The sequence below is a fragment of the Oryzias latipes genome, chromosome 1 (assembly GCF_053564925.1).
Source record: "Oryzias latipes strain Hd-rR chromosome 1, Olatipes_Hd-rR_3.1".
Lineage (NCBI taxonomy): Eukaryota > Metazoa > Chordata > Actinopteri > Beloniformes > Adrianichthyidae > Oryzias > Oryzias latipes.
The window spans coordinates 23,684,606-23,705,710 of NC_136237.1; the positions used below are offsets into that span (position 1 = coordinate 23,684,606).

Consider the following 21,105-nt stretch of genomic DNA (forward strand, 5'->3'; position numbering starts at 1 on the left):
ATTGAACGTCCTTTTAAAAACCCTGATTGTGTGTCTGAGATGATCTGATTCAGTCCTGTTTTTAATCTAGATGCATAAATGTTGGTTAGAATATTATAATCACTGTTGAGGAGGGATATTGATCTCAAATGATCAATTAGTCTGGCGTCTTTCCCAGGTTTAGGAATCAGGGTACTGACACCCTGCTTCATGGTAGTTGGAAGGATGTTCAACTCAACTTATGACCAACAAAAACTGCTCTTTCAAGTGTTCCCAAAAATGTCTGTAAAAGTTCATGATAAGTCCATCAGATCCTGGACATTTATATACAGCTAAACTTCTCATGGCTTTTTCTGCTTCTTCCATAGTGATTTCTGCTTCACACACTTGTTTAAAATTTTCATCCACTTTAGGAGCCAAACCCTTGATGTGGTTGAAGAAGCGATCAGCATCCTGAAATGAATAAGAAGAAGAGTACAACCCACTGTAAAACTGGAAAATTTCTCTCTTCATGTTTTCCATATTTGTACTTTCTCTGCCATCAATTAGCAATCTGTTAACAGCATTTTTCCCTTGTCCCCTTTTTTCCAGTCTACAAAAGTAAGCTGAACTTTTCTCTCCCTCTTCAACCCATTTAGCTATGGATCTAATAAAAGCACCTTTGGCTTTAGAGATGTTCATATTATCCAGAGAGGTTTACAGGAATGCAACTCTCTGTTTCTCAACTTCACTCAATAGAGATTTACAACAAATAGAGTTCATATCTCTGATCATTTCCATTTCTTTTTGTTTACCATCTCTGCTCAATCTTTTGCTATGAGTTTTTGAAATCTGTCTTGCTTTGAATTTGAAAAATTCCCATTTCTCCCTCTGAGTGGTGAACTGTCAGTCGTTAGTTATCCTTTGGATTTCATTTATAATCGCCTGAGAATAAAATTCCTCCTCTAATAGACTAGCGTTGAAATTCCAGTAACCTTCGCTTTTAGGATTATTGCGAGATTGAATAATGAGCTTGATCATAGAATTGTCTGTTAATGGTGCAGCTGAAGTTTTAGCTATTGATGTAAAATTCTGTTGATTTTCATGTCAACCAAAAATCCAACCTAGATTTAGCAGATCCGTCTGGTTTAAACCAGGGGAACGCTTGAACATCAGGATTATCACGGCGCCAGACATCAGAAACATTGAAATCTCTACATAAATGAAGAACAGGATTATAATGATGGTTTTGAAATGCTGAAGGAAATCTGTCAAGGTATTCATCTTCCACCATATTGAAATCACCTCCAATGATGAGATTACTGTTAGGATATCTTTGGTTAAGTTCCTTAACAGAGCTTGTAAAGTCTGAAAACGTGATTTTGTTTTTGCTGCAGAGTTATATACATTTCCCAGAATAACAAATTTATCATCTTTCTGCCGTTAGAATGATAGCCTGTTAATATAGATTGTGTGTGTGTGTGTATATTTATGTATGTATGTATGTATACACATTTGGGTGTAATTAGTTCGGTACGGCTGTTTAACAAATCTGATATGAACTGCTATTTATGAACTATTATTTTATTGTTATTTATTGTCTGTGTTTTGCTGTCGGACACCTGAATTTCTCCCTTGGGAGATTAATAAAGTTTTTTTCTATCTATTTTTGTTTTATTTTTCAGTACAAAAAAGGCAGTAAAAAATTACTTGCAAAATGCATTTATTGGTTTTATATAAAAATAAATAAAAATGACTTATTCAGGTAATCTGCTTCATAAAATAAGAAAACCTATTAGCTGCCAGAAATCAAAAACTTAACACTGGCCTGAAAAAAAATTAATGTGGCATTCGCTATCTTTGTGTAACAATGTCGACACGCAGCATTCGACTTATCCAATTCTCTTTTCCCTTCATTGATGATGACAACAAATCCAAAGAGCGTAAGGAGATGGGGGGCTGGGGGGAACCTCATGTCTGCCTTAGGCATGCTGATTCTGTGGACATACGCACTGTCACCTCCGTCACCTAACAGCAGTTGAACATGAACTGAAATGACCTTTCTGACTGTGGAAGGCGGATCTTCCTTCAGGTTTCACTTCCCTGTTCGAACCCTCAGTTTTTTACCGTTCGAACGGGGAAGAGGGTAAAATTTCAAACAATTTAGTTGAAAATTATTACTGAAAACCAACTTAACTTTTATTACATCTTTTAGAAAAAAACAGCTGCAACTTCCAGTTTTTTCTGCCACAATTATCACAAAAATGCAAGTGAGATTGTGGAGGGACATTAGATCAATACAGACCATAGAGTTTCTCCTTTTTAAATTTTTGGATGCAGGTGTGTCACGGGATTTTTGTCAAGGATAAAGTGTGCCTTGGCTCAAAAAAGGATGAAAAACACTGAGCTAGAGGAGAAACGCCCACTTGGGAAGCCTGGCTGAAGGTGGTGGAGCAATGTTCCCATGCATGCACTGCAGCAGTAACTTGACCTCACCAAGATGACGGTGCTCTCCTCCCATGAGGAGCCACGTGGTCTCCTCTGGCAATATAACTCATTGTGTTTGGGTGTAGCCTTTATTCTCCTTTTCATTCACACAGCCTTGTCACCTTACGTCATGAACCTGTCATCCGAACACCAATGTGGAAGTAAAGACTGTCACATACGCCCCCTCCTCCAGATGAAACGTCCCGTTCCGACATAAAACAATAAAAAGGAAGGAAAGTAGTCTAAGTAGTCCTGCAAAAACAGGCCCACACCATAATTCCTCCTCCACCAAAATTTCTCACTGGGATTTGTTGCACAGGTGGAGTCCTATGACAGTTCCACTCTGGAATACACAGAGCTCCTGAGAGCGGCCCATTCTTTCACAGATGTTTGTAAAAACAGTCTGCATGCCAAAGTGTTTGATTTTATGCACCTGTGGCTGGACAAAGTGATTAGAGAACTGATTCTGATCATTTGGAAGGCTGAGCCAATACTTTGGTAATATAGTGTAGGCACTAATGGAAAAAGAGGATAAGCCTAAAACAAATGTCCTTTAACATTTAATTCAACTTTATTTCAACTTTATTTATATAGCGCTTTTCATGCTTCATAGCATCTCAAAGTGCTTCCCAAAGAAAGAATAAAACTAATAAGATAATATTATATATATATTATATTAGTTAAAATAATAAACAAAGTAAAAAGAATGTAATAATAATAAAAATAAATGCAAATAATAATAAAATTAATGAATTTTATTATTCATGCAAATAAGCATTTAATCACCAACATTTATAGCTTAATGTAAAACAGGAGATCAGAATCAGCAAAACACAAAGATTTTAAAATACAATAACGATATCTGTCACTTGAAACAAAGTCACACTCAGCGGTTTTTCTGTCGACTTCCTGGTTAACTTGAGCAGTAAACCAAATTTAAAGGTCGCTTCGGATCATTTCTTCTGAAAACGTTTTGTAGGTTGATTGGAGAGCCTCAGGTTCAGTTCCCGGTCTGCCATCCCATCTGTCGAAGTGCCCTTGGGCAAGGCACATGGTGGTTTTAGGTCGGCGTCAGTGTTCAGCAGCGCCATTGACGGTTTTCTTCTGACTTTCAGTGAGCTGTTTCAGCTGGTGAAAGATGTCACTCAGCTTTGTGTCGTCTCTGCTGTAGTTAGACTCTGGCTCTCTCCTTCCAGGTGGAAGATGAAGACGACCTCGACACCAAGGACCAGACGTCAGATGATGATGACGAGGAGGAGGATGAAGATGATTAATAACAAAGAATGGAGGGAGAAAAGACTTTGCAGAAACGCATCAGAAGAAACTCAACACTAGACATGGAAGCAGTTTCTTTCCCAGCTGCCGCGCTGTCTTCATTTTCCTTTGTCTTGGCGCATTACATGCACTTGTTTTTTCTGTTAAAGTTTGCCAACAGTTCCACTTTCAGTGGCGTTTAGCAATTTCAGTGCTTTCATCTCATCGACTTTATTCATTATGTTTTTTGTTCATTATAAAATCAAGTAAATGAGCAGAAGTGTTCATTTTAACACAGAGGGGTCGTCATGATGCCCAATTTATGAGCCCAGATTAGAAAAGTGACGGATGCGCCGGTGAGGATTACCTGCGACACGCCACGCCTCTGCATCCTGGATTGCTCCGCCCTCGTTGTCGGGGTGACGTCGGCATTCCAAGTATAGAGTTGCGTTCCCCCTTCACAGCTCAGGCCAGCCGCTCTGCAACATGCTGCAAACATCCACCAGTCAGAGAAATGGATTCTTTTTGCAGCGTTCTTGTTCAGTACTGGTATCCAGCTTCTGTATGATATTGTGTAATTTATCAATCTACGAGCCACCTTGAAATGAATAAAATAATCTAAATGTGGGCCCTATGGACAGTGATGAAAGTCAGGCAAGGAAAAAATCCCTGAACTTTTCTTTGAGCGATATGGCGGGCACAGAGCGAAATTTTGGAAAAATACGTGGTCTTAGATGCATTCTGGTGCATTCTGGCAGCTAGTTATTCACTTCTTTATCAAGAAACTAAGACTAATTGGAGCATCATGATTTGTCATTCAAACCCCTAGTTTGACTCTCCATTAAGGACTTGCTGGTCCTAAAAAAGAATTTGGAAAATTGCTCAAAGTAACACAATCCTACAATCTACGCTTTTCCTTAAAGCTGCAAAACATACAATTGCTAAAATATAGTAACATCAAAGCCCCAAATGGCAAAAAGAACACCAGTAACTGATATTCTATGAAAATACCTCAGTTATTTATACATTATTTCTGCTTTAGAAATGACTGATGTACAACATCCACTTGCACTGTTTTCTCAAACTATAATTACATCAAAATATGGGATCTGCTTTAAACTATAATTCTATAACATAATACATCAATTCTTTAACACCAATACTAAGTAATCTGGGAAATATCAAAACAAACATACAAACTAAACAAAACATTGTAAACATTATTTTTTAAGGGAATGCGGGTCCAAACCATCAAATACTTATAATTAATGTTAACTATACTGAACTAAATCATGGTAATTAGGAAATACAAATAAATTAGATAGAGAAATGTATTCAAAATAAAAACTGAAACTCAAAACTAAAATTGAAATTATTTCAAAATGTGGTTTTGAGATTATTTTACACAAAAAAGTATTTGACCTACACTACCTTAAAAATCTTTTTTTTTTTCCAGCCAAGACCACTTCAATTTGTTTTTTATCGTCTTCTCACAACTGAGGTCGTGACCACGCTCAATAATGACGATGCCTGCCATTATTTTAACACAAATTTGATCGCAAACTCTTCAGATGTGTTTGTGAAAGTTTAGCGTGGGTCCGCCAGTTTTGGTCTCTAGGGAAGCAAGTCACGCTGACCACGTGGTGCAGACAGAGCCAATCAGACCCGTCGACGCATCCGAAAGCAACTAAAACGTCCCGTCATTGGTCAATTAGGCCGGGAAGACGAGAGATGGCCACGACCATAGAGGAAGCGATCTGCGGAGAAATATAGAAAATAAAGCTAAATTAGCTGATTTCAGACCATTTTCTAATCCGGAAAGCGATTTGTCCGTAGAGATCAGGTCTTTATTTCCCGGAAAGTACGTTCGGTTTGCTCAAAAACCCGGATTTCCGGGAATTCCCGGAAGACTGTCATCACTGTATGGAGGATTATTTGTTTATTAAATTTTAATAAATCCAAAGTGAGACTTATATTGATTGTATCTTGATTTAAGATTATCAAAGCAGTTCATACATCTAATAGAACATCTTATGTTTGTTTTTTCTCTTTTTTCTCTTTTTTATTTGTATTTCAAAGGATTACTTAAAAAATGTCTAATACATCATTCATGTTTTATAATGGTATTTTTCCATCTGATTTGATTAATTTAGTAAAACATTTTTGTCTAAATTAACCCCCAGCCCCAGTCTTCTTTTAATGGGTTATGTATAAAACAAATAATATTTTATTGGTTTAATGTTTCAGTTCTTACTTGAAGCACCTACATGAGTTTGTAGATGAATACAAAGGGGGCCCAGTAATAGGTTTTGAGAAACGCCATTAAAAGACATTTGTTCTAGCTATGATGCTTCTGAAGAGCCTTTCTTGAATCTGACTACCGGTATATTCAAGAATATATTAATCTACTAAGGTCAGGCCTGATAAACAGTATTTTATTTTTAAAACAAGTTCAAATAAATGTCTTCCTCCAGGGGAAACCTCTACTGCAGCTTATCTATGAAGATTCATTTATGTAGGACGGTTCCATAGCAAAAACGTTTTAATTTTCTTCTCTTCTGCAGTGTTTAAAAAAAGAAGTCCAGGGTCGTCGGACTTCTTTCATAACCTCCAGTGTGGACAGGTGTGTCTAGAAGCGCTCTGACTATCAAGCAAAGTAAAACATCTTTAATTTGATCACAATTGTTGCATAACAAACAGCAAGAACTTAAAAAAGGCAAGGTAATGCTAAACTAGAAAGCTGGATTTAATTAAAAATAAAATAGTTGTTTTTGGTACCCTTGTGCTATCACTTTACCATCGGGAGTGGGCCTCTAGACCCACTAGACAGTGCTCTGAACCTTTTTTCTTCAATGATTTGTGATCTTCACTGGTGTCCATGAATTACATGAAATCTTTCCACCTTTATCCACCTTTGTCATGGTAGGGAGAACAGGTCAATGTAAGGGTGGGGTCATCTAAGATAGCACAAGGGTTAAAACAAATCTTCCTAATGACTTTTATCACTAGAGGGCAACAAATTCCAAATTAGTTTTCCGTAATAATTTTCAACTAAACTATTTGAAATGTTACCCGGGATTTGTAATCCTTCAGATACAGTTACAAAGCAGTCATATCCGTGATGATGGTATGTTCCGAATCAACGGCACGCGGGTATTTTGTCAGTTATATATAAAATACCAACGGCTGAAAAAACGATTCAGAGTCAGACTGACATCCCAGGCATACAGTTGGTGAGCTATATTTTTCTATTTCATTGATTACAATTTTTTGTGTGTGTAAACTATGCTTAGATTGTTAGATGGAAAATAGAAAGAGTTAAGATTTATGGTTCCCAAATAGTAACTTCTATCAAGCGGATTTGTTAACAGCCGTGGCCTGTACCGAACCGCATGGAACCGAACTCTGAATCCAACCAAATTATTGAGATTTTTAGCTTATTGTTACACCCCTAATAAATATAGATAGTGTAGCGACCCGGGGGTTAGCGCTGCCTTCAGCCCCAAAGGCTCATGGGAAGTGGGGAGCTTAAGGGTGAAACCTTGAGTCAGAGGGCTGGAAGCTGAAGTGACCGTCCATGCTGTTTGGGATGTATGTGTGCTGGAATAAACAGGCTTGTTGCCTAAAAGCTAACATTGTCTCTCCTCCAATTTATTCTGCTTGAGACTGTCCGGGGTCGTGCGGTGTATGGGGCACGGACAGCTCTCCAACGAAGCCATCCAAATGAAATGTCAAATACCATTTTCATTTTAATTAAGTGAAAGAAGCTGTGTTGAGGAAAGAAATGAAAAAGCATTTTGGTGGATTGCTTTTTCACTTAATTTTTGAGTCAAAAAATGCAGCTTCATTTTGAAAATTAAAAAGCATTTCTGGTTTTGACTTTGCGTTTTATATATGCTACATAATCGCTTCCATAGTTTCTATATGGACAACCTTTTATCACTCTTCTCTCCTCGTCGCACCCGCCTGCGCGCGCCCGCGGCTGTCACTGTCTCAGAAGCACGCGGCACGTGCGCTGTTTCAGAAACACACATGTCCTCATTCTACATAAGTTTGTGTCTTGCGAGGAAATACGACAAATTTGCTGCGTTCTAATTATTCATTTCCATTGTATTCATTTCCATTACAAGCTGCGTGCATTCTTGAGTGCGCGACACGGCCGCCCGCCGGAGGATTTTGTGTTGGGGGGGTATTACTGCTTACGGCTTGTTGCTTAAAAGCTAACATTGTCTCTCCTCCTGTTTATTCTGCTTGAGACTGTCCGGGGTCGTGCGGTGTATGGGGCACGGACAGCTCTCCAACGAAGCCATCCAAATGATCAGTTGGCTTTCGCTACCCGACTAAAGTGACGGTCCGGCCGGATCATTACAATAGATATAATTTTGCTGGATGTGACATCCATAGTTACAATTAATAAAGACAATGCTAACAATATATTTGTTTTCTTTTCAAACTAACGGACGCAAATCACAGAAGAGAACCCCGTCAAGGTGAGACATTTGTCTTGATATTACAATTTGTTGTGTGTGGAAACAAACTATAGTTAGATACATTGTTTGTTTGATAAATATGCTTTCAGTGTTTTTTTTCTTTGCCCATTGTACAATAAAATGTAAGCTAACCACTCAGCTTGTAGATACTTCAACGTTAACCGTTTCATGCATTTTTGCAGAATAACAGAAAGAAATGGAACATCAAAATCCCCCCCACCACCCCCACCCCCCAGGAAGATAACCCCCCACCCTCACCCCCTCCAAGGAACCCCCAACCTGCCCCCAACACTGTCCCCAGGCCCCTAGTCTGGCACTCCGCCATACTTCGGGCGAGGCGCGACCAAAGAATCGCGTGGGAAAATCAGGTGAGTTGAAAGTGTTTGCTCAAAAACATGTCATCTTTCTCACATACGACACACCACATTTCTCCACGATTTTTTTTCAAAGAAGTACAATTTATAGTTACAAATACTCTTTTGAAATTGATTTCAAATGAAAACAGACACATTTTAGCCTTTTTAGAGTTTTCATCATTAAACTTTTCCCGTCTATTACACTGACCTATGTAGAAATGCTTTGTGTAGGCCCAAAGTTTAAAATTTCACGTCATTTTCTTATTTAAACAATTTTATACACGCAGATTGTCTGAAGTTTTTCCTTGTGAAGTCAAATATTGTTTTTTATTCTGTCGTCAGGTTCTTCTGAGGAGGCTGCTCCCATTGGCGCGGAACGAGGAGGAGAGGCGCCGCCTCCTGAGAATTTACGGTTCCAACTAAAATTGTAAGTTTGACTCCTGCTTGTTGTGTGAACAGATGAGTCGGTGATGTTATTTTTCAATCAAATGTGCATTAAAAAAAAAGAAATCTAAAAACAAAACAAAAACAAAATAGAAAATAATTAAATAATAATTCAAAGAAAAGATTGACCTACAGTTTTTGTTCTCTTTTATGATATTATTAGCTCATTTAAAGAAATCAACATTTTATTTAAGTCAAAAAACGATAGATTTTCTTGTTTCTACTGGATACTTCAAGCCTGAAACCAACTTAAGGTTTTTGCCAAATACTCATACAATTTATTAATAAACGCATCAGAGAACCATCACCAGTAATTATTACACATTTGAAAAAAATAGAAAAACTAGGCTTTTCAAATCAACGAATTCCTATTATTTACTCAAAAACACACATTTTTGTCTCATTTTTAAAAAACAAATTTGCATGTGGACGTTTCAGTAATAATTAGAAATGTATATTTCTGATTTGAACACCTTTTTAATTGAGTTTATGTACAAATAGAAACATTTTTCATTTTTTTGAATAGAAACATTTGTCATTTTTTGCTTAAAAAAGTTATGTTAAATCTAGGGCTGTGACGATAACCGCATCAATGCGGTGATGAGGTCATCAAAATGAGGTCCATTTTAACTGTCAAATTAGACATTTCTAAATAAATTATGCTACACATTTACCAGAGAACGTCTTGAAAATGAAATGTCAAATACCATTTTCATTTTAATTAAGTGACAGAATAAGCTGTGTTGAGGAAAGAAATGAAAAAGCATTTTGAAATATTGCTTTTTCATTTTATTTTTGAGTCAAAAAATGCAGCTTCATTTTGAAAATTAAAAAGCATTTCTGGTTTTGACTTTGCTTTTTATATATGCTACATAATCGCTTCCATAGTTTCTATATGGGAAACCTTTTATCACTCTTCTTCTCTCCTCGTCGCACCCGCCTGCGCGCGCCCGCGGCTGTCACTGTCTCAGAAGCACGCGGCACGTGCGCTGTTTCAGAAACACACATGTCCTCATTCTACATAAGTTTGTGTCTTGCGAGGAAATACGACAAATTTGCTGCGTTCTAATTATTCATTTCCATTGTATTCATTTCCATTACAAGCTGCGTGCATTCTTGAGTGCGCGACACGGCCGCCCGCCGGAGGATTTTGTGTTGGGGGGTATTACTGCTTACTGCTTGTTGCTTAAAAGCTAACATTGTCTCTCCTCCTGTTTATTCTGCTTGAGACTGTCCGGGGTCGTGCGGTGTATGGGGCACGGACAGCTCTCCAACGAAGCCATCCAAATGAGCAGTTGGCTTTCGCTACCCCACTAAAGTGACGGTCCGGCCGGATCATTACAATAGATATAATTTTGCTGGATGTGACATCCATAGTTACAATTAATAACGACAATGCTAACAATATATTTGTTTTCTTTTCAAACTAACGGATGCAAATCACAGAAGAGAACCCCGTCAAGGTGAGACATTTGTCTTGATATTACAATTTGTTGTGTGTGGAAACAAACTATAGTTAGATACATTGTTTGTTAGATAAATATGCTTTCAGTGTTTTTTTTCTTTGCCCATTGTACAATAAAATGTAAGCTAACCACTCAGCTTGTAGATACTTCAACGTTAACCGTTTCATGCATTTTTGCAGAATAACAGAAAGAAATGGAACATCAAAATCCCCCCCACCACCCCCACCCCCCCAGGAAGATAACTCCCCACCCTCACCCCCTCCAAGGAACCCCCAACCTGCCCCCAACCCTGTCCCCAGGCCCCTAGTCTGGCACTCCGCCATACTTCGGGCGAGGCGCGACCAAAGAATCGCGTGGGAAAATCAGGTGAGTTGAAAGTGTTTGCTCAAAAACATGTCATCTTTCTCACATACGACACACCTCATTTCTCCACGATTTTTTTTCAAAGAAGTACAATTTATAGTTACAAATACTCTTTTAAAATTGATTTCAAAGGAAAACAGAAACATTTTAGCCTTTTTAGAGTTTTCATCATTAAACTTTTCCCGTCTATTACACTGACCTATGTAGAAATGCTTTGTGTAGGCCCAACGTTTAAAATTTCACGTCATTTTCTTATTTAAACAATTTTATACACGCAGATTGTCTGAAGTTTTTCCTTGTGAAGTCAAATATTGTTTTTTATTCTGTCGTCAGGTTCTTCTGAGGATGCTGCTCCCATTGGCGCGGAATGAGGAGGAGAGGCGCCGCCTCCTGAGAATTTACGGTCCTAACTAAAATGGTAAGTTTATTAATAAATGCATGAGAAAACCATCACCAGTAATTATTACACATTTGAAAAAAATAGAAAAACTAGGCTTTTCAAATCAACAAATTCCTATTATTTACTCAAAAACACACATTTTTGTCTCATTTTTAAAAAATAAATTTGCATGTGGACGTTTCAGTAATAATTAGAAATGTATACTTCTGATTTGAACACCTTTTTAATTGAGTTTATGTACAAATAGAAACATTTTTCATTTTTTTGAATAGAAACATTTGTCATTTTTTGCTCAAGAAAGTTATGTTAGATCTAGGGCTGTGACGATAACCGCATCACCGCGGTGATGAGGTCATCAAAATGAGGTCCATTTTAACTGTCAAATTAGACATTTCTAAATGAATTTTGGTACACATTTACCATGGACCTTTTTTAAAATGAAATGTCAAATACCATTTTCATTTTAATTAAATGAAAGAAGCTGTGTTGAGGAAAGAAATGAAAAAGCATTTTGGTGGATTGCTTTTTCACTTAATTTTTGAGTCAAAAAATGCAGCTTCATTTTGAAAATTAAAAAGCATTTCTGGTTTTGACTTTGCGTTTTATATATGCTACATAATCGCTTCCATAGTTTCTATATGGACAACCTTTTATCACTCTTCTCTCCTCGTCGCACCCGCCTGCGCGCGCCCGCGGCTGTCACTGTCTCAGAAGCACGCGGCACGTGCGCTGTTTCAGAAACACACATGTCCTCATTCTACATAAGTTTGTGTCTTGCGAGGAAATACGACAAATTTGCTGCGTTCTAATTATTCATTTCCATTGTATTCATTTCCATTACAAGCTGCGTGCATTCTTGAGTGCGCGACACGGCCGCCCGCCGGAGGATTTTGTGTTGGGGGGGTATTACTGCTTACGGCTTGTTGCTTAAAAGCTAACATTGTCTCTCCTCCTGTTTATTCTGCTTGAGACTGTCCGGGGTCGTGCGGTGTATGGGGCACGGACAGCTCTCCAACGAAGCCATCCAAATGAGCAGTTGGCTTTCGCTACCCGACTAAAGTGACGGTCCGGCCGGATCATTACAATAGATATAATTTTGCTGGATGTGACATCCATAGTTACAATTAATAACGACAATGCTAACAATATATTTGTTTTCTTTTCAAACTAACGGACGCAAATCACAGAAGAGAACCCCGTCAAGGTGAGACATTTGTCTTGATATTACAATTTGTTGTGTGTGGAAACAAACTATAGTTAGATACATTGTTTGTTAGATAAATATGCTTTCAGTGTTTTTTTTCTTTGCCCATTGTACAATAAAATGTAAGCTAACCACTCAGCTTGTAGATACTTCAACGTTAACCGTTTCATGCATTTTTGGAGAATAACAGAAAGAAATGGAACATCAAAATCCCCCCCACCACCCCCACCCCCCCAGGAAGATAACCCCCCACCCTCACCCCCTCCAAGGAACCCCCAACCTGCCCCCAACACTGTCCCCAGGCCCCTAGTCTGGCACTCCGCCATACTTCGGGCGAGGCGCGACCAAAGAATCGCGTGGGAAAATCAGGTGAGTTGAAAGTGTTTGCTCAAAAACATGTCATCTTTCTCACATACGACACACCTCATTTCTCCACGATTTTTTTTCAAAGAAGTACAATTTATAGTTACAAATACTCTTTTGAAATTGATTTCAAATGAAAACAGACACATTTTAGCCTTTTTAGAGTTTTCCTCATTAAACTTTTCCCGTCTATTACACTGACCTATGTAGAAATGCTTTGTGTAGGCCCAAAGTTTAAAATTTCACGTCATTTTCTTATTTAAACAATTTTATACACGCAGATTGTCTGAAGTTTTTCCTTGTGAAGTCAAATATTGTTTTTTATTCTGTCGTCAGGTTCTTCTGAGGAGGCTGCTCCCATTGGCGCGGAACGAGGAGGAGAGGCGCCGCCTCCTGAGAATTTACGGTTCCAACTAAAATTGTAAGTTTGACTCCTGCTTGTTGTGTGAACAGATGAGTCGGTGATGTTATTTTTCAATCAAATGTGCATTAAAAAAAAAGAAATCTAAAAACAAAACAAAAACAAAATAGAAAATAATTAAATAATAATTCAAAGAAAAGATTGACCTACAGTTTTTGTTCTCTTTTATGATATTATTAGCTCATTTAAAGAAATCAACATTTTATTTAAGTCAAAAAACGATAGATTTTCTTGTTTCTACTGGATACTTCAAGCCTGAAACCAACTTAAGGTTTTTGCCAAATACTCATACAATTTATTAATAAACGCATCAGAGAACCATCACCAGTAATTATTACACATTTGAAAAAAATAGAAAAACTAGGCTTTTCAAATCAACGAATTCCTATTATTTACTCAAAAACACACATTTTTGTCTCATTTTTAAAAAACAAATTTGCATGTGGACGTTTCAGTAATAATTAGAAATGTATATTTCTGATTTGAACACCTTTTTAATTGAGTTTATGTACAAATAGAAACATTTTTCATTTTTTTGAATAGAAACATTTGTCATTTTTTGCTTAAAAAAGTTATGTTAAATCTAGGGCTGTGACGATAACCGCATCAATGCGGTGATGAGGTCATCAAAATGAGGTCCATTTTAACTGTCAAATTAGACATTTCTAAATAAATTATGCTACACATTTACCAGAGAACGTCTTGAAAATGAAATGTCAAATACCATTTTCATTTTAATTTTAATTAAGTGACAGAATAAGCTGTGTTGAGGAAAGAAATGAAAAAGCATTTTGAAATAATGCTTTTTCATTTTATTTTTGAGTCAAAAAATGCAGCTTCATTTTGAAAATTAAAAAGCATTTCTGGTTTTGACTTTGCTTTTTATATATGCTACATAATCGCTTCCATAGTTTCTATATGGGAAACCTTTTATCACTCTTCTTCTCTCCTCGTCGCACCCGCCTGCGCGCGCCCGCGGCTGTCACTGTCTCAGAAGCACGCGGCACGTGCGCTGTTTCAGAAACACACATGTCCTCATTCTACATAAGTTTGTGTCTTGCGAGGAAATACGACAAATTTGCTGCGTTCTAATTATTCATTTCCATTGTATTCATTTCCATTACAAGCTGCGTGCATTCTTGAGTGCGCGACACGGCCGCCCGCCGGAGGATTTTGTGTTGGGGGGTATTACTGCTTACTGCTTGTTGCTTAAAAGCTAACATTGTCTCTCCTCCTGTTTATTCTGCTTGAGACTGTCCGGGGTCGTGCGGTGTATGGGGCACGGACAGCTCTCCAACGAAGCCATCCAAATGAGCAGTTGGCTTTCGCTACCCCACTAAAGTGACGGTCCGGCCGGATCATTACAATAGATATAATTTTGCTGGATGTGACATCCATAGTTACAATTAATAACGACAATGCTAACAATATATTTGTTTTCTTTTCAAACTAACGGACGCAAATCACAGAAGAGAACCCCGTCAAAGTGAGACATTTGTCTTGATATTACAATTTGTTGTGTGTGGAAACAAACTATAGTTAGATACATTGTTTGTTAGATAAATATGCTTTCAGTGTTTTTTTTCTTTGCCCATTGTACAATAAAATGTAAGCTAACCACTCAGCTTGTAGATACTTCAACGTTAACCGTTTCATGCATTTTTGCAGAATAACAGAAAGAAATGGAACATCAAAATCCCCCCCACCACCCCCACCCCCCCAGGAAGATAACCCCCCACCCTCACCCCCTCCAAGGAACCCCCAACCTGCCCCCAACACTGTCCCCAGGCCCCTAGTCTGGCACTCCGCCATACTTCGGGCGAGGCGCGACCAAAGAATCGCGTGGGAAAATCAGGTGAGTTGAAAGTGTTTGCTCAAAAACATGTCATCTTTCTCACATACGACACACCTCATTTCTCCACGATTTTTTTTCAAAGAAGTACAATTTATAGTTACAAATACTCTTTTGAAATTGATTTCAAATGAAAACAGACACATTTTAGCCTTTTTAGAGTTTTCATCATTAAACTTTTCCCGTCTATTACACTGACCTATGTAGAAATGCTTTGTGTAGGCCCAACGTTTAAAATTTCACGTCATTTTCTTATTTAAACAATTTTATACACGCAGATTGAAGTTTTTCCTTGTGAAGTCAAATATTGTTTTTTATTCTGTCGTCAGGTTCTTCTGAGGAGGCTGCTCCCATTGGCGCGGAACGAGGAGGAGAGGCGCCGCCTCCTGAGAATTTACGGTTCCAACTAAAATTGTAAGTTTGACTCCTGCTTGTTGTGTGAACAGATGAGTCGGTGATGTTATTTTTCAATCAAATGTGCATTAAAAAAAAAGAAATCTAAAAACAAAACAAAAACAAAATAGAAAATAATTAAATAATAATTCAAAGAAAAGATTGACCTACAGTTTTTGTTCTCTTTTATGATATTATTAGCTCATTTAAAGAAATCAACATTTTATTTAAGTCAAAAAACGATAGATTTTCTTGTTTCTACTGGATACTTCAAGCCTGAAACCAACTTAAGGTTTTTGCCAAATACTCATACAATTTATTAATAAACGCATGAGAGAACCATCACCAGTAATTATTACACATTTGAAAAAAATAGAAAAACTAGGCTTTTCAAATCAACGAATTCCTATTATTTACTCAAAAACACACATTTTTGTCTCATTTTAAAAAAATAAATTTGCATGTGGACGTTTCAGTAATAATTAGAAATGTATATTTCTGATTTGAACACCTTTTTAATTGAGTTTATGTACAAATAGAAACATTTTTCATTTTTTTGAATAGAAACATTTGTCATTTTTTGCTTAAAAAAGTTATGTTAGATATAGGGCTGTGACGATAACCGCATCAATGCGGTGATGAGGTCATCAAAATGAGGTCCATTTTAACTGTCAAATTAGACATTTCTAAATAAATTATGCTACACATTTACCAGAGAACGTCTTGAAAATGAAATGTCAAATACCATTTTCATTTTCATTTTAATTAAGTGACAGAATAAGCTGTGTTGAGGAAAGAAATGAAAAAGCATTTTGAAATATTGCTTTTTCATTTTATTTTTGAGTCAAAAAATGCAGCTTCATTTTGAAAATTAAAAAGCATTTCTGGTTTTGACTTTGCTTTTTATATATGCTACATAATCGCTTCCATAGTTTCTATATGGGAAACCTTTTATCACTCTTCTTCTCTCCTCGTCGCACCCGCCTGCGCGCGCCCGCGGCTGTCACTGTCTCAGAAGCACGCGGCACGTGCGCTGTTTCAGAAACACACATGTCCTCATTCTACATAAGTTTGTGTCTTGCGAGGAAATACGACAAATTTGCTGCGTTCTAATTATTCATTTCCATTGTATTCATTTCCATTACAAGCTGCGTGCATTCTTGAGTGCGCGACACGGCCGCCCGCCGGAGGATTTTGTGTTGGGGGGTATTACTGCTTACTGCTTGTTGCTTAAAAGCTAACATTGTCTCTCCTCCTGTTTATTCTGCTTGAGACTGTCCGGGGTCGTGCGGTGTATGGGGCACGGACAGCTCTCCAACGAAGCCATCCAAATGAGCAGTTGGCTTTCGCTACCCCACTAAAGTGACGGTCCGGCCGGATCATTACAATAGATATAATTTTGCTGGATGTGACATCCATAGTTACAATTAATAACGACAATGCTAACAATATATTTGTTTTCTTTTCAAACTAACGGACGCAAATCACAGAAGAGAACCCCGTCAAGGTGAGACATTTGTCTTGATATTACAATTTGTTGTGTGTGGAAACAAACTATAGTTAGATACATTGTTTGTTAGATAAATATGCTTTCAGTGTTTTTTTTCTTTGCCCATTGTACAATAAAATGTAAGCTAACCACTCAGCTTGTAGGTACTTCAACGTTAACCGTTTCATGCATTTTTGCAGAATAACAGAAAGAAATGGAACATCAAAATCCCCCCCACCCCCCCCAGGAAGATAACCCCCAACCCCCACCCCCTCCAAAGAACCCCCAACCCTGTCCCCAGGCCCCTAGTCTGGCACTCCGCCATACTTCGGGCGAGGCGCGACCAAAGAATCGCGTGGGAAAATCAGGTGAGTTGAAAGTGTTTGCTCAAAAACATGTCATCTTTCTCACATACGACACACCTCATTTCTCCACGATTTTTTTTCAAAGAAGTACAATTTATAGTTACAAATACTCTTTTGAAATTGATTTCAAATGAAAACAGACACATTTTAGCCTTTTTAGAGTTTTCATCATTAAACTTTTCCCGTCTATTACACTGACCTATGTAGAAATGCTTTGTGTAGGCCCAAAGTTTAAAATTTCACGTCATTTTCTTATTTAAACAATTTTATACACGCAGATTGTCTGAAGTTTTTCCTTGTGAAGTCAAATATTGTTTTTTATTCTGTCGTCAGGTTCTTCTGAGGAGGCTGCTCCCATTGGCGCGGAACGAGGAGGAGAGGCGCCGCCTCCTGAGAATTTACGGTTCCAACTAAAATTGTAAGTTTGACTCCTGCTTGTTGTGTGAACAGATGAGTCGGTGATGTTATTTTTCAATCAAATGTGCATTAAAAAAAAAGAAATCTAAAAACAAAACAAAAACAAAATAGAAAATAATTAAATAATAATTCAAAGAAAAGATTGACCTACAGTTTTTGTTCTCTTTTATGATATTATTAGCTCATTTAAAGAAATCAACATTTTATTTAAGTCAAAAAACGATAGATTTTCTTGTTTCTACTGGATACTTCAAGCCTGAAACCAACTTAAGGTTTTTGCCAAATACTCATACAATTTATTAATAAACGCATCAGAGAACCATCACCAGTAATTATTACACATTTGAAAAAAATAGAAAAACTAGGCTTTTCAAATCAACGAATTCCTATTATTTACTCAAAAACACACATTTTTGTCTCATTTTTAAAAAACAAATTTGCATGTGGACGTTTCAGTAATAATTAGAAATGTATATTTCTGATTTGAACACCTTTTTAATTGAGTTTATGTACAAATAGAAACATTTTTCATTTTTTTGAATAGAAACATTTGTCATTTTTTGCTTAAAAAAGTTATGTTAAATCTAGGGCTGTGACGATAACCGCATCAATGCGGTGATGAGGTCATCAAAATGAGGTCCATTTTAACTGTCAAATTAGACATTTCTAAATAAATTATGCTACACATTTACCAGAGAACGTCTTGAAAATGAAATGTCAAATACCATTTTCATTTTAATTTTAATTAAGTGACAGAATAAGCTGTGTTGAGGAAAGAAATGAAAAAGCATTTTGAAATATTGCTTTTTCATTTTATTTTTGAGTCAAAAAATGCAGCTTCATTTTGAAAATTAAAAAGCATTTCTGGTTTTGACTTTGCTTTTTATATATGCTACATAATCGCTTCCATAGTTTCTATATGGGAAACCTTTTATCACTCTTCTTCTCTCCTCGTCGCACCCGCCTGCGCGCGCCCGCGGCTGTCACTGTCTCAGAAGCACGCGGCACGTGCGCTGTTTCAGAAACACACATGTCCTCATTCTACATAAGTTTGTGTCTTGCGAGGAAATACGACAAATTTGCTGCGTTCTAATTATTCATTTCCATTGTATTCATTTCCATTACAAGCTGCGTGCATTCTTGAGTGCGCGACACGGCCGCCCGCCGGAGGATTTTGTGTTGGGGGGTATTACTGCTTACTGCTTGTTGCTTAAAAGCTAACATTGTCTCTCCTCCTGTTTATTCTGCTTGAGACTGTCCGGGGTCGTGCGGTGTATGGGGCACGGACAGCTCTCCAACGAAGCCATCCAAATGAGCAGTTGGCTTTCGCTACCCCACTAAAGTGACGGTCCGGCTGGATCATTACAATAGATATAATTTTGCTGGATGTGACATCCATAGTTACAATTAATAACGACAATGCTAACAATATATTTGTTTTCTTTTCAAACTAACGGACGCAAATCACAGAAGAGAACCCCGTCAAGGTGAGACATTTGTCTTGATATTACAATTTGTTGTGTGTGGAAACAAACTATAGTTAGATACATTGTTTGTTAGATAAATATGCTTTCAGTGTTTTTTTTCTTTGCCCATTGTACAATAAAATGTAAGCTAACCACTCAGCTTGTAGATACTTCAACGTTAACCGTTTCATGCATTTTTGCAGAATAACAGAAAGAAATGGAACATCAAAATCCCCCCCACCCCCCCCGGAAGATAACCCCCAACCCCCACCCCATCCAAGGAACCCCCAACCCTGTCCCCAGGCCCCTAGTCTGGCACTCCGCCATACTTCGGGCGAGGCGCGACCAAAGAATCGCGTGGGAAAATCAGGTGAGTTGAAAGTGTTTGCTCAAAAACATGTCATCTTTCTCACATACGACACACCTCATTTCTCCACGATTTTTTTTTCAAAGAAGTACAATTTATAGTTACAAATACTCTTTTGAAATTGATTTCAAATGAAAACAGACACATTTTAGCCTTTTTAGAGTTTTCCTCATTAAACTTTTCCCGTCTATTACACTGACCTATGTAGAAATGCTTTGTGTAGGCCCAACGTTTAAAATTTCACGTCATTTTCTTATTTAAACAATTTTATACACGCAGATTGAAGTTTTTCCTTGTGAAGTCAAATATTGTTTTTTATTCTGTCGTCAGGTTCTTCTGAGGAGGCTGCTCCCATTGGCGCGGAACGAGGAGGAGAGGCGCCGCCTCCTGAGAATTTACGGTTCCAACTAAAATTGTAAGTTTGACTCCTGCTTGTTGTGTGAACAGATGAGTCGGTGATGTTATTTTTCAATCAAATGTGCATTAAAAAAAAAGAAATCTAAAAACAAAACAAAAACAAAATAGAAAATAATTAAATAATAATTCAAAGAAAAGATTGACCTACAGTTTTTGTTCTCTTTTATGATATTATTAGCTCATTTAAAGAAATCAACATTTTATTTAAGTCAAAAAACGATAGATTTTCTTGTTTCTACTGGATACTTCAAGCCTGAAACCAACTTAAGGTTTTTGCCAAATACTCATACAATTTATTAATAAACGCATGAGAGAACCATCACCAGTAATTATTAAACATTTGAAAAAAATAGAAAAACTAGGCTTTTCAAATCAACGAATTCCTATTATTTACTCAAAAACACACATTTTTGTCTCATTTTTAAAAAATAAATTTGCATGTGGACGTTTCAGTAATAATTAGAAATGTATATTTCTGATTTGAACACCTTTTTAATTGAGTTTATGTACAAATAGAAACATTTTTCATTTTTTTGAATAGAAACATTTGTCATTTTTTGCTTAAAAAAGTTATGTTAGATATAGGGCTGTGACGATAACCGCATCAATGCGGTGATGAGGTCATCAAAATGAGGTCCATTTTAACTGTCAAATTAGACATTTCTAAATAAATTATGCTACACATTTACCAGAGAACGTCTTGAAAATGAAATGTCAAATACCATTTTCATTTTAATTTTAATTAAGTGACAGAATAAGCTGTGTTGAGGAAAGAAATGAAAAAGCATTTTGAAATATTGCTTTTTCATTTTATTTTTGAGTCAAAAAATGCAGCTTCATTTTGAAAATTAAAAAGCATTTCTGGTTTTGACTTTGCTTTTTATATATGCTACATAATCGCTTCCATAGTTTCTATATGGGAAACCTTTTATCACTCTTCTTCTCTCCTCGTCGCACCCGCCTGCGCGCGCCCGCGGCTGTCACTGTCTCAGAAGCACGCGGCACGTGCGCTGTTTCAGAAACACACATGTCCTCATTCTACATAAGTTTGTGTCTTGCGAGGAAATACGACAAATTTGCTGCGTTCTAATTATTCATTTCCATTGTATTCATTTCCATTACAAGCTGCGTGC

General features: G+C 37.2%; 1 long non-coding RNA gene across 2 annotated transcripts in view; it reads right to left on the reverse strand.

Moving 5' to 3' along the window:
* Positions 1-3,185: 3,185 nt before the first annotated feature.
* Positions 3,186-21,105, reverse strand: part of LOC111947743 (uncharacterized) — a 36,078-nt gene continuing 18,158 nt past the window's right edge. Inside the window, exons 3-4 of one of the 2 annotated variants that reach the window (XR_013657861.1) lie at positions 4,067-4,188; positions 3,186-3,634 (exon numbers count right to left, since the gene is read on the reverse strand). This is a non-coding gene — a long non-coding RNA (uncharacterized LOC111947743). Of the gene's footprint in view, positions 3,635-4,066; positions 8,399-21,105 lie in introns of those variants that run through there. The other variant, XR_002873673.2, reaches the window with a different exon arrangement.